Source organism: Phacochoerus africanus, chromosome 3, assembly GCF_016906955.1.
Source record: "Phacochoerus africanus isolate WHEZ1 chromosome 3, ROS_Pafr_v1, whole genome shotgun sequence".
NCBI lineage: Eukaryota > Metazoa > Chordata > Mammalia > Artiodactyla > Suidae > Phacochoerus > Phacochoerus africanus.
The window spans coordinates 149,346,723-149,358,871 of record NC_062546.1 but is presented as its reverse complement, the minus strand read 5'-3'; positions in this window follow the sequence as shown (position 1 = coordinate 149,358,871).

Sequence of the window (12,149 nt, the reverse complement as noted above, 5' to 3'; positions counted from 1 at the left end):
TTAAACACTCAGCAATAAGATTTTAAAAACTGCAGGCCTCCCAGGTAGAAAAGGAAGCTTTTTTTTGTTTACTTTGTGACAAGTTTTAGGACACTTTTGAACATTTTGGAAGGAGACACCACCTATTTAACAATCAATGAAACAGAAAAAAATCTATGCCTAAAGTGAATTTTAAGGTGCATAAAGGAAGAGAAAGAATAAATATCCTGATGGATGAAGTAGAGTCCCAATGCAGACCAATTTAGGTGGAACAGAGAAGAGAGATTGGCAGAACCAAGAAAAAGAGATTGAGAGTAGACCAAAAAAAAAAAAAAGTTGTCTTAGGTAGCCATATCTGACTAAGAGATCTGGTCAGTTCACTCTCTCTCTCTCTCTCTCTCTCTCTCTCTCTCTCTCTCTCTCTCTCTTTTGTTTTTTTTCTGGCCATGCCTGAAGCATACAAAGTTCCCAAGTCAGGGATTGAACATGAGCCAGATCAGTAAGCAGAGCCACAACGGTAACAACGCTGGATCCTTAACCTGCGGAGCCACCAAGGAACTCCTGCTCAGTTCTTTAGTGAGAAAGAATTCTAAATTAATATCAGACCCGAGTGTATGTCTTTTATAGCTACATAGGATTTTGCTAAATTACTCCGTAAAATTGCATATAATGAAAAATAGTGCTGCTATCAGAGAGCAATCTAGGATGACAAAAAATTAGCTGAAGTGTTTTATTAATGAAAACTAAAGTGTGAATAAAGCAAAGAGAAAATATAAAAAAATCTTAGAAAGCAGATAGATTCTCATTTAATGCTACCTGGCTCTAGTTTTTTTATTTATTTTAATTTACATTACCTTTAAATATATACCTTATGTTGTACAGTTCCAATATCTAAGATTTGGTTATTCCTTCTTCTTCCTAAAGGTTTATATCTGGGAAATCAATTATTTTGAAGACTAGCTATCACTAGTCATATTTTGGTTGTGGTTAACCATTTATCCCCTGTGTATTTTATAAACCTGTTGCTGCAAGATGATGGTCAGGTGCTGACCTGCTTTGATGAAGGACCCAGAACTTGATTAAGTGTAAAAAACAGGGGAGTATATAGTTTCTTTTCTTAAATAATAAAATCAAGCATGGTAATACAGTTATACGCATACACAATTAATTTTGAAGCCTCTCCCACCCCCACTTCATGACTTAGCAAGCTTTTCGACATATTAAATAAATGTTCATGTGACTTTCAGTCCTCCACCCTCAATCATAAGTAGGATTCAGAAAAACAAGTGAAAATACAATGGGTGCTGTGGGAAATAAGCAGAGTTTAAGAAAAGAAAAAAAAAAAGTGTGTGCTTAACTGGAGAAGGAAGCTTCTCCAACACAAGCTACCAGTTCCACCCATTCTACCACTCTCTCATTATCCATTAGGGTCCTATTGCTCTTCATGTTCTTTTTTTTTCAATTTTGATTCCAGGGTCCACCCCTATAATTCCCCAATGATGTATCTTTAATTCCTGCACTGTTTTATTTGATCGGCTAAATTTCAACCCTGAAAGAACCCAACTACCTCCACTTTCTATTGTTCTGCACCTGAGCAGCTGAGCATTGACAAAGAAAATGGCACAGTGGCTTCACTTTATCTTTTGGATATCAGTCCGCTAAAGTGCCCTTTCTACAACACAGCCATCATACTACTTGCCTAATAGCTTTCCTTTTTTGACTCTCAAAGGACACTTTCATGCTTTCTTCTCCATCCTCAAATCTGCTACCTCATGCCATTTCAGAACTCTCAGCTGACAATCTTGCAACAGTCTTTGTTGAGAAAATAGACGCCATTAAACGGGAACTTTGTGCTTGCCATTTTTACCTATCTACAAACGTGGATGCCCCCCTCTCATCAGAGCCAATGCCCCAAATGTGCCCTGGACCCCAGCTGCTCTAGCCACCTCAAGGACTTTGCTCCTGGAGTTATTCCCCTCCCTCTCCCAAGTTATCAACCACTCTCCATCCCTGGGAGCATTTCCAACCACACACAAACATGCTCAAATGTTGTCCAGCTTAAAAAACCTCCCTTGATCTTATCATCTCTCCAGCTACTGTACATTTCTATGTTCCATTTCATAGCAAAGTTTCGCTGCCTCCTCATTTCCTCTTTCCTCAGAGGACTCTTCAATCCGGCTTCAGCCCTACAGTCCACTCAGACTGTTCTTATTAAGTACCATAGGTTGTTCTTTTCTTTGTTGCACACCTTTCTGTCCACATCTGATTGGATCTTTTCGCTGCACTTGACAAGTTCACTACTTCTTCCTTGAAACATTCAATCTTCTTTCTTGATTTTTTATTTTCTCTCACGATTTTCCATCTATCTCTCTGATTCACCTCTCTCAATTTCTTCACGGCTCCCCTTCTACTAACTTCTACATATTGGGGTGCTCTGAGCTTTCATCAAGGGCCCCAGATACTTCTCTTCTGTAGGTAATTCCTCCAGTCCAAACCTATTCTCTGAGTTAAAGACACTGTTTTCCAATTTCCTACTAAACATCTCCATTTAATATTGCACAGGCATTTCAAGCTTAACACATGTAAAACTGAATGCAATGATTTTTATCCTACTAAACCTCTGAGTTTACAGTCTTATTTGTTCAAATCAAAAACCTCATTTCTCATATCTAATCAGTCATCATACCCTGTTGTTTTTACTTTCAAAATATGTGTAAGATGTCACTGTGAAGCCACTGTTTCTTATCTCACTGGAAATCATGCAAAAGCCAAGAAGTATGAAGGAAGTAAGGAATGGAAGGAAGGAGGGAAGATAGAAGAAGTAAAAAAAGAAAGAACAGAGAATGGAAGGAAGGAGAAAAGGAAGAAGAAAAAAAGGAAGACTGGAAAAATTCACAAGACATATTTTCCATTAAACTAAGGAAACAGCAAATATCTCAAATCACAAAATAAGTGGAATAGTTCTCCCAAAGCAAGGAGATCACACAGGGGTGCATTTAGAGAAATCAGAGAGATGGTCCGTGGATGGAAAGCTTAAAGGCAGCAAAGAACATCTCTTAAAGCTGACAGGTACATTTTTATTACCAAAATTAAAATTTCTTATTTATAACAGTAGAGACAAGGTACACATGCTGGCCATGGGAGTTCTTAGGACCTGTTTGGTTCTGGGTAGCAGTGGAAGAGGATCTAAATGAGGAAATACAGTGAAAAGCTACATTTATAGGAAGCAGTTTGTCTCTATGACACAGTGGGAAAACGCCTTGGAAAATCCACTGCCTGAGTCCCTTGCCTGAGGAGAAGTAAAGGCTAAACAAAATCGAGGTGATAAAAACATTTCAGCTAGCCTGTGACTGGCCCTATTCTTTCCACTATATGAAACTTTTGCAAATGTGATATAGGAAAACTCAAATCAAAATGGAACGTGCACAGTATCCATACATAGACATTACACAAAGAAAAGAAAAAAAAAACCCAAAGGGTTAATAAGACATAATTATCAGGAAAAATGTTTCCATAGAGCTGCTGAAAAGTATGACCACTTTACCATGAATCTTAAGAACACAGTGAATGAATCTCCTCTATTAGAAAAAACCATAAAGCAGAGGTAAAAGAGCTCATGGAACAGATGTTAACACACAGGAAGAAATGAGATGTGAACTGAAAGAGCACATGGAAGAGGGAAGAAAAAAAAGTAACCACCATGAAAGCAAAATGAAAAGAACTGATGGGTAAATAAGTCCACCTGAAAATATAGACAGGGACATATTGGATGGAAATGAGAAAGTGAGCAACATGAAATGGAAATGAAGAAAAATATTTCAAGGGTTAGAAAGTAATGATAGGTATAAAAGGTAAGCAAAGGAGAGTCAATTGCATAATGAAGTGTGAGGCAAACAAACAAAAGTAATGAAATAATATTTAAGGATATAATTACAGAAATTTTTCCTCAAATAGAAGAATACTTGAACCTACCTCTTGAAAGGACCCGGTATGTCCAAAAAGAAACTCACTCATACGTAGCCTACTAAACTTGCTGAATTTCAAAGATAAGGAAAAGACAAAGCTAGCTACAGACTTCTCTGTAGCAATATTCAATGTTAGAAAATCTTTAAGAGAAAAAAAGATGTGAGCTGAAGATGTTATCTAATTGTTGCTCAAGTGTAAAGTCATAAAACAAAGGTTTGAGTATGTATATTGTTCCATTAAGCCTTACTTAATGATTCGATCAGATGACAAATAGGCTAAACAACAGAGGACTTTTTGCATAAGGAAACTGCCACAAAGGACTGGCAAGGAGCAGTCTATATATTTATCTAAGAATAAAACAGCACAGAAATCAGGGTGACCAAACAAAATGTAAATCTTCTATGCCTGACAATGCAAAAATGAAAAACTAACAAGGGTTATAGGGGCCAAGAGAAAGTAAATTGTACATAAATATGTTGATTCCCTTATCTTTCATAGCTAAAGTAAATGAATAAATATAATTTTAAAAACATGTGGTACTGGAGAAACCTGGTGGCTCATTGAGTTAGGAATCCAGCATTGTCATTTTCTGTGGCTTGGGTTGCTGCTGCGGTGCAGGTTCAACCTCTGGTCTGGGAATTTCAACAAGCCATGAGTGTGGCCAAAAGGGAAAAAAGAAAAGAAAAAGAAAATGTATTTGATAGAGAAAAAGTAGGAGGTGGGAGAAAAAAATATTAATTTAATCAACACTTATGATAGGAAAATAGTCAAAATGTCTGAAAAATAGAGGTCTGGGGCATTATATAAGGCTGTAACTGCAAAGAGAACAACAAGAATAATACAAGATTTCCTATTTGGCAGAAGAAATACACAAGGAAAAACATCAAAGGAAACTGGCTACTACTGAGACTTTTTTAAAATATAAAACAATTACAAAGATAACATGAAAAAATTGAGACCATTAAATGTAACTGTCCAATCAATGACTATAAGTGGGCTAAACTCATCCTTTTTTTTGGGCCAGGTCCATGGCATATGGAAGCTCCTGGGCCAGGGATCAAACCTATACCATAGCAATGACAATGCTGGATCCTTAAGCCTCTCCGCCATAAGAGAACTCCCATAAAGTCACCAATTTTTAAAAAAGTACATTTTGCTTGTATCACAAAGTGAATTCAGTTCTGACTTCAAGAGATACTACTAAAATAAAATAATTCAGTAAGGGTAAAAATAAGAAGATGGGCCAAAGTAAATTAAGCAAATGCAAAGAAAAAGAAGGCAGACACTGTGGTTTTATAGCAGGCAAGGTTGGATTCAGGCCAAAAACTATTAAATGAAAAAAGTAGGACCCTTTATAGCATTCAAGAGTACAAGTCACTAGAAAATATGAATAATTTATACATATTATCAAATAAAATAGCATTTGTATTCATAAAGCAAAGTAAAGGTGATGCAATAAGAAACAGAAATACTTCAGTGGTAGGAGATTAATCATTTCAGTGCACAATAGATCACAAAGACAAAAAAATAAGTAAAATTATAGTACACCTAAATAACATAGTGAATAAGATCTTATTGTTAAGACAGAATATATCTTCAAGTGTCTGAAGGAAATTTATAAAAATTGACCACAGATTAAGCCATAAAGAAAATCTCTACAAATTGGAGAAGGAAAAATGTGGACAATATTCACTGATCACAATGCAGTAAGAATATAAATTAAACCAGATTACACCAAACTTCTACCACTGTAACCCAGAAATTTGACAAGCAGGCACTATCTCATCTCTTAGGTGATACATGAAATTCAAACTAAAATTTGAGACTATATAGGAAATAAGAACAATGAAAAACTGTATCAGAACCAATGAGACAGAGGTAAAGCACTGCACAGAGGTAATTTTTATAGCTCTTATACTAATAAAAAATAACAAAAATATAGGAGCTATTAAGTTATAAAATAAATCACAGACTAGTCTTAAGGAAAGAGACAAAAAGAATTAATTGAGGTAGGAGTTCTTGCTGTGGTGCTGTGGGTTAAGAATCTGACTGCAGTGGCTCAGGTCCCTGCAGAGGTGTGGGTTCCATCCTCAGCTTGGTGTAGTGAGTTATAGGATCCGTCATGGCCACGCCTACAGCTCAGATTAAATCCCTGGTGCGGGAACTCCAATATGCCAAGGGTGCAGCCATTTAAAAAAAAAAAAAAAAAGAGGAGTTCCTGTTGTGGCACAGTGGTTAACAAATCCAACTAGGAACCACGAGGTTGCGGGTTCGATCCCTGGCCTTGCTCAGTGGGTTAAGGATCTGGCATTGCCAGTGAGCTGTGGTGTAAGTTGCAGACACGGCTTGGATCCTGCATTGCTGTGGCTCTGGTGTAGGCTGGTGTCTACAGCTCCGATTAGACCCCTTGCCTGGGAACCTCTATATGCCACAGGAGCAGCCCGAGAAAAAGGCAAAAAGACAAAAAATAAAAAAAAATTTTAATTTAAAATTAAAAAAATATTAAAAAAGAATAGAGGTAAGTCAGAAAGGATGCAGCATTGCTGCAGCTGTGGCATAGGTCGCATCTGCACCTCAGATTCAGTCCTTGGCCTGGGAACTTCCATACGCAGTGGGTACAGCCATGAAAACAAAAAATGTAAAAAAAGAAAGAAAGAGAAGAAAAGAAAAAGGAAGAAAAGAAAGTTGGAAATGAATGCAGAGATGAATGGACAGTTGAAAATGGTCTTTGTTCTCACCAGCCCTCAGGAAGCACTCCACAGCAGCGCCAGGGCAAACACTGCCCAGCCACGGGGAGTGCAACTCCACCATGAAAAAGAAAATAACAAGCAAGATGAAGAAGCTCAGAAACTATTCCCAGTTAAACCAATAAGAGAACTCACCTAAAGCAGTCAACAATGAAACAGACCTCTGCAGTCTGACAAACTTGGAGTTCAAAAGGGAGATACTGAAAATACTGAAGGAATTAAGAGAAGATATGAACAGTAATGCAGATTCCCTCAGAAAGGAACTAGAAAATATAAGGAGGAGGCAAGAAAAACTAGAAAATTCATTTGCAGAGATACAAAATGAGCTAAGGGCAGTAAAAACCAGAATGAATAATGCAGAGGAATGAATCAGTGATGTGGAAGATAGAATAATGGAAATCACCCAAACAGGACAGCAGACAGAAAACCAAATGAAAAAACATGAAAGCAATATAAGAGACCTATGGGATAATATAAAGCAGGCCAATCTACACATAATAGGAATTCCAGAAGGAGAAGAAAAAGATAAGGGGATGGAAAATATATTTGAAGAAATTATCTTTGGAAACTTCCCAAATCTAAAGGATACTGATTTCAAGACACAGGAAGCACAGAGGGCCCCAAACAAGTTGAACCCAAATAGACCCATACCAAGACACATTATAATAAAAATGGCAAAAATTAATGATAAAGAGAGGATCCTAAAGGCAGCAAGAGAAAAGCAAAGTGTCAATTAAAAGGGAACCCCCATAAGGCTATCAGCTGATTTCTCTACAGAAACTCTACAGGCCAGGAGGGAATGGCAAGAGATGTTTAAAGTGCTGAAAGGAAAAAATATGCAACCTAGAATACTCTATCCAGCAAGAACATCATTTAAAATGGAAGGGGAAATAAAATATTTTCCCAACAAACAAAAGCTAAACAAATACAGCAGTACAAAACCCATTCTAAAAGAAATATTGAAAGGGCTTCTCTAAATTAAAAAAAAAAAAAAAAAAAGAGGAAGAACTAGAATGGAGAAAACCACAATCAGAGAGCAGTCACTCAAATAAGCCAGCATACAGATTTAATCATGAAGATGTTTAAAATAAAATTAAAAAGAAAAAAAGAGACTTCAAAATCATAAAATGTGGGCAAGAAAGTAAGGAAATAAATAGATTCTTTCGTTAACTTTCTTTTTTTTAAATTTTATTATGGTAATGATGTGTTTGATCCTACGGACTATCAGGCTAAAACACAATTATAGGAAGGGGTTAATATACTTAAAAAACAGGGCAAGCACAAATCAAAACCAAACATTACATTCACAAAAAATGAAAAGTACTCAAGCATAAAATAATTGGAGACCATCCAACCAAAAAAAGAAAGGAAGAATGACGGAATCAACTAGAAAATGAGATTTAAAATGGCAACAAATAATCATCTATCAATTAGCACCTTAAATGTCAATGGACTGAATACCCCAATCAAAACACACAGAGTGGCTGATGGGATAAAAAGGCAAACACCTTCAATCTGCTACCTATAGGAAACTCACCTTAGGACAAAGGACACATATAGATTGAAAATGAGGGGATGAGAAAAGATATTTCATGCCAATGGACAAGACAGGAAAGCAGGAGTTGCAATATTCACATCAGACAAAATAGACTTTAAAACGAAGGCCATAAAGAAAGACAAAGAAGGACACTAATGGTTAAAGGATCCATTCAAGAAGAGGATATTACAATCTTCAACATGTATGCCCCAAATATAGGAGCACCCAGATACATACAACAAATATTAACAGACATAAAAGGAGAAATTGCTGGGAATACAATCATAGTAGGAGACTTCAACACCCCACTCACATCAATGGACAGATCCTCTAGACAGAAAATCAATAAACCAACAGAGATCCTTAAGGACACAGTAGAAAAGTTAGACTTAATTGACATTTTCAGGACACTACATCCAAAAAAAAAAAATCAGAATACACATTCTTCTCAAGTGCACATGGAACATTCTCAAGAATTGATCACATACCGGGGCACAAAGATAACCCCAACAAATTCAGGAGTAGAGAAATTATTTCAAGTATCTTCTCTGACCACAATGGCATGAAATGAGAAAGCAACCACAGAAAAATAAATGAGAAAAAACCTACTACATGGAGACTAAACAACATGCTACTAAAAAAAACCAATGGGTCAGTGAGGAAGTCAAGAAAGAAAATAAAAAATACCTCAAGACAAACGATAATGAAGGCACAACTTTTCAAAATCTATGGGGTGCCACAAAAGCAGTGCTCAGAGGGAAATTCATAGCAATACAGGTCTTCCTCAAGAAAGAAGAAAAATCTCAAATCAACAACTTAACCCACCACCTAAATGAATTAGAAAAAGAAGAACAAAAAAGACCTAAAGTCAGCAGAAGGAAGGAAATCATAAAGAGCAAAGAGGAGATCAATAAAATAGAGATGCAAAAAACAACAGAAAAAATTAATAAAACCAAGAGCTGGTTCTTTGAAAAGGTAAACAAAATTGACAAACCTCTGGCTAGAAGGAGAGAAAAACCCCAAATAAAGAAAATAAGAAATGAAAAAGGAGAAATCACAATGGATACTGCAGAAATATAAAAAAACCATATGAGAATACTATGAACAATGATATGCCAACAAATTTGACAATCTGGAAGAAATGGACAACTTTCTAGAGTCTTACAGCCTGCCAAAACTGAATCAAGAAGAAATAGATCAACTGAACAGACCAGTTACTAGAAATGAAATTGAATATGTCATAAAAACACTCCCTACAAATAAAAGCCCAGGGTCAGATGGCTTCACAGGTGAATTCTACGAAACATACAAAGAACTTATACTCATCCTCCTTAAACTTTTGCAAAAGGTTGAAGAAGAAGGAACACTCCCAGAGATATTCTATGATGCCACCATCACCCTAATTCCAAGACCAGACAAATATACACCAAAAAAGAAAACTATCAGCCAATATCTTTGATGAATATAGGCGCAAAAATTCTCAACAAAATTTTAGCCAACTGAATCCAACAATATATCAAAAAGATCATACACCATGACCAAGTGGGATTCATCCCAGGTGCACAAGGATGGTTCAACATATGCAAATCAATCAATGTCATACACCACATTAACAAAAGAAAAGTCAAAAACCACATGATCATCTCAATAGATGCAGAAAAAGCATGTGACAAAGTCCAACATACATTTATGATAAAAACTCTCACCAAAGCAGGTATAGAGGGAACATTCCTGAACATAATCAAAGCCATTTATGACAAACCCACATCAAATATAATACTCAATGGAGAAAAATTGAAAGCCTTCTCACTCCTGTCTGGAACAAGACAGAGATGCCCACTCTCACCACTGCTATTCAACATAGTTTTGGAAGTCCTAGCCACAGCAATAAGACAAAAGAAATAAAAGACATAAAAGAAATAAAAACTATCACTGTATGCAGATGACATGATACTATACATAGAAAACCCTAAGGACTCAACCCAAAAACTACTTGACCTGATTAACAAATTCAGCAAAGTAGCAGGATATAAGATTAACATTCAGAAATCTGTCACATTTCTGTGCACTAACAGTGAAATACTAAAAAAGGAATAAAGAAATACAATACCTTTTAAAATTGCACCCCAAAAAATCAAATACCTGGGAATAAACCTGACCAAGGAGGTAAAGGACTTATATGCCAAGAAGTATAAAACATTAATGAAGGACATTAAAGAAGACGTAAAAAAATGGAAGGATATTCCATGCTCCTGGATTGGAAAAATTAATATTGTAAAAATGGCCATACTATACAAAGCAATCTATAGATTCAATGCAATCCCTATCACATTACCCATGACATTTTTCACAGAACTAGAACAAACAATCCAAAAATTTAGATGGAACCACAAAAAACCAGAATTGCCAAAGCAATTCTGAGGAAAAAAAACCAAGCAGGAGGCATCACTCTCCCAGACTTAAGGCAATATTACAAAGCTACAGCCATCAAAACAGTGTAGTACTGGTACCAAAACAGACAGGCAGACCAATGGAACAGAATACAGAACCCAGAAATAAACGCTGACACCTATGGTCAACTAATCTTTGACAAAGGAGGCAAGAACATAAAATGGGAAAAGGACAGTATTTTCAGCAAGAATTGCTGGGAAACCTAGACAGCTGCACACAAATCAATGAAACTAGAATACACCCTCACACCATGCACAAAAATAAACTCAAAATGGCTTAAAGACTTAAATATAAGACAAGACACCATCAAACTCCTGGAAGAGAACATAGGCAAAACATTTTCTGACATCAACCTTTTGAATATTTTCTCAGGTCAGTCTCCCAAAGCAACAGAAATAAAAACAAAAATAAACCAGTGGGACCTAATCAAACTGACAAGCTTTTGCACAGCAAAGGAAACCAAAAAGAAAACAAAAAAGACAACTTATAGAATGGGAGAAGATAGTTTCAAACGATGCAACTGACAAGGGCTTAATCTCTAGAATATACAAGCAACTTATACACCTCAACAGCAAAAAAGCTAACAACCCCGTTGGTAAATGGGCAAAAGACCTGAGTAGACATTTCTCCAAGGAAGACATACAGATGGGCAACCAGCACACGAAACAATGCTCAACATTCCTGATGATTAGAGAAATGCAAATCAAAACTACCGCGAGATGCCACCTCACACCAGTCGGAGTGGCCATCATTAATAAGTCCACAAATAACAAGTGTTGGAGGGGGTGTGGAGAAAAGGGATCCCTCCTGCACTGTTGGTGGGAAATGCAAGGTGGTACAGCCACTATGGAGAACAGTATGGAGGTACCTTAGAAATCTATACATAGAACTACCATATGATCTAGCAATCCCATTCTTGGGCATATATCCAGACAAAACTTTCCTTAAAAAAGACACAGGCACCCGCATATTCATTGCAGCACTATTCACAATAGCCAAGACATGGAAACAACCCAAATGTGCACTGACAGATGATTGGATTAGGAAGATGTGGTATATATACACAATGGATACTACTCAGCCACACGGATGGAACTAGAGACTCTCATACTGAGTGAAATAAGTCATAAAGAGAAAGACGAATACCATATGATGTCACATATCTGGAATCTAATATATGGCACAAATGAACCTCTCCTTAGAAAAGAAAATCACGGACTTGGAGAATAGACTTGTGGTTGCCTGGGGGGAGGGGGAGAGAGTGGGAGGGATCAGGAGCCTGGGGTTAATGGATGCAAACTATTGCTTTTGGAATGGATTTAGAATGAGATCTTGCTGTGTAGCACTGAGAACTATGTCTAGATACTTACATCGCAACACGACAATGGGAAGAAATATTATGTATACATGTATGTGTAACTTGGTCCCCATGCTGTACAGTGGAAAAAATAAATAAACAAATAAATAAA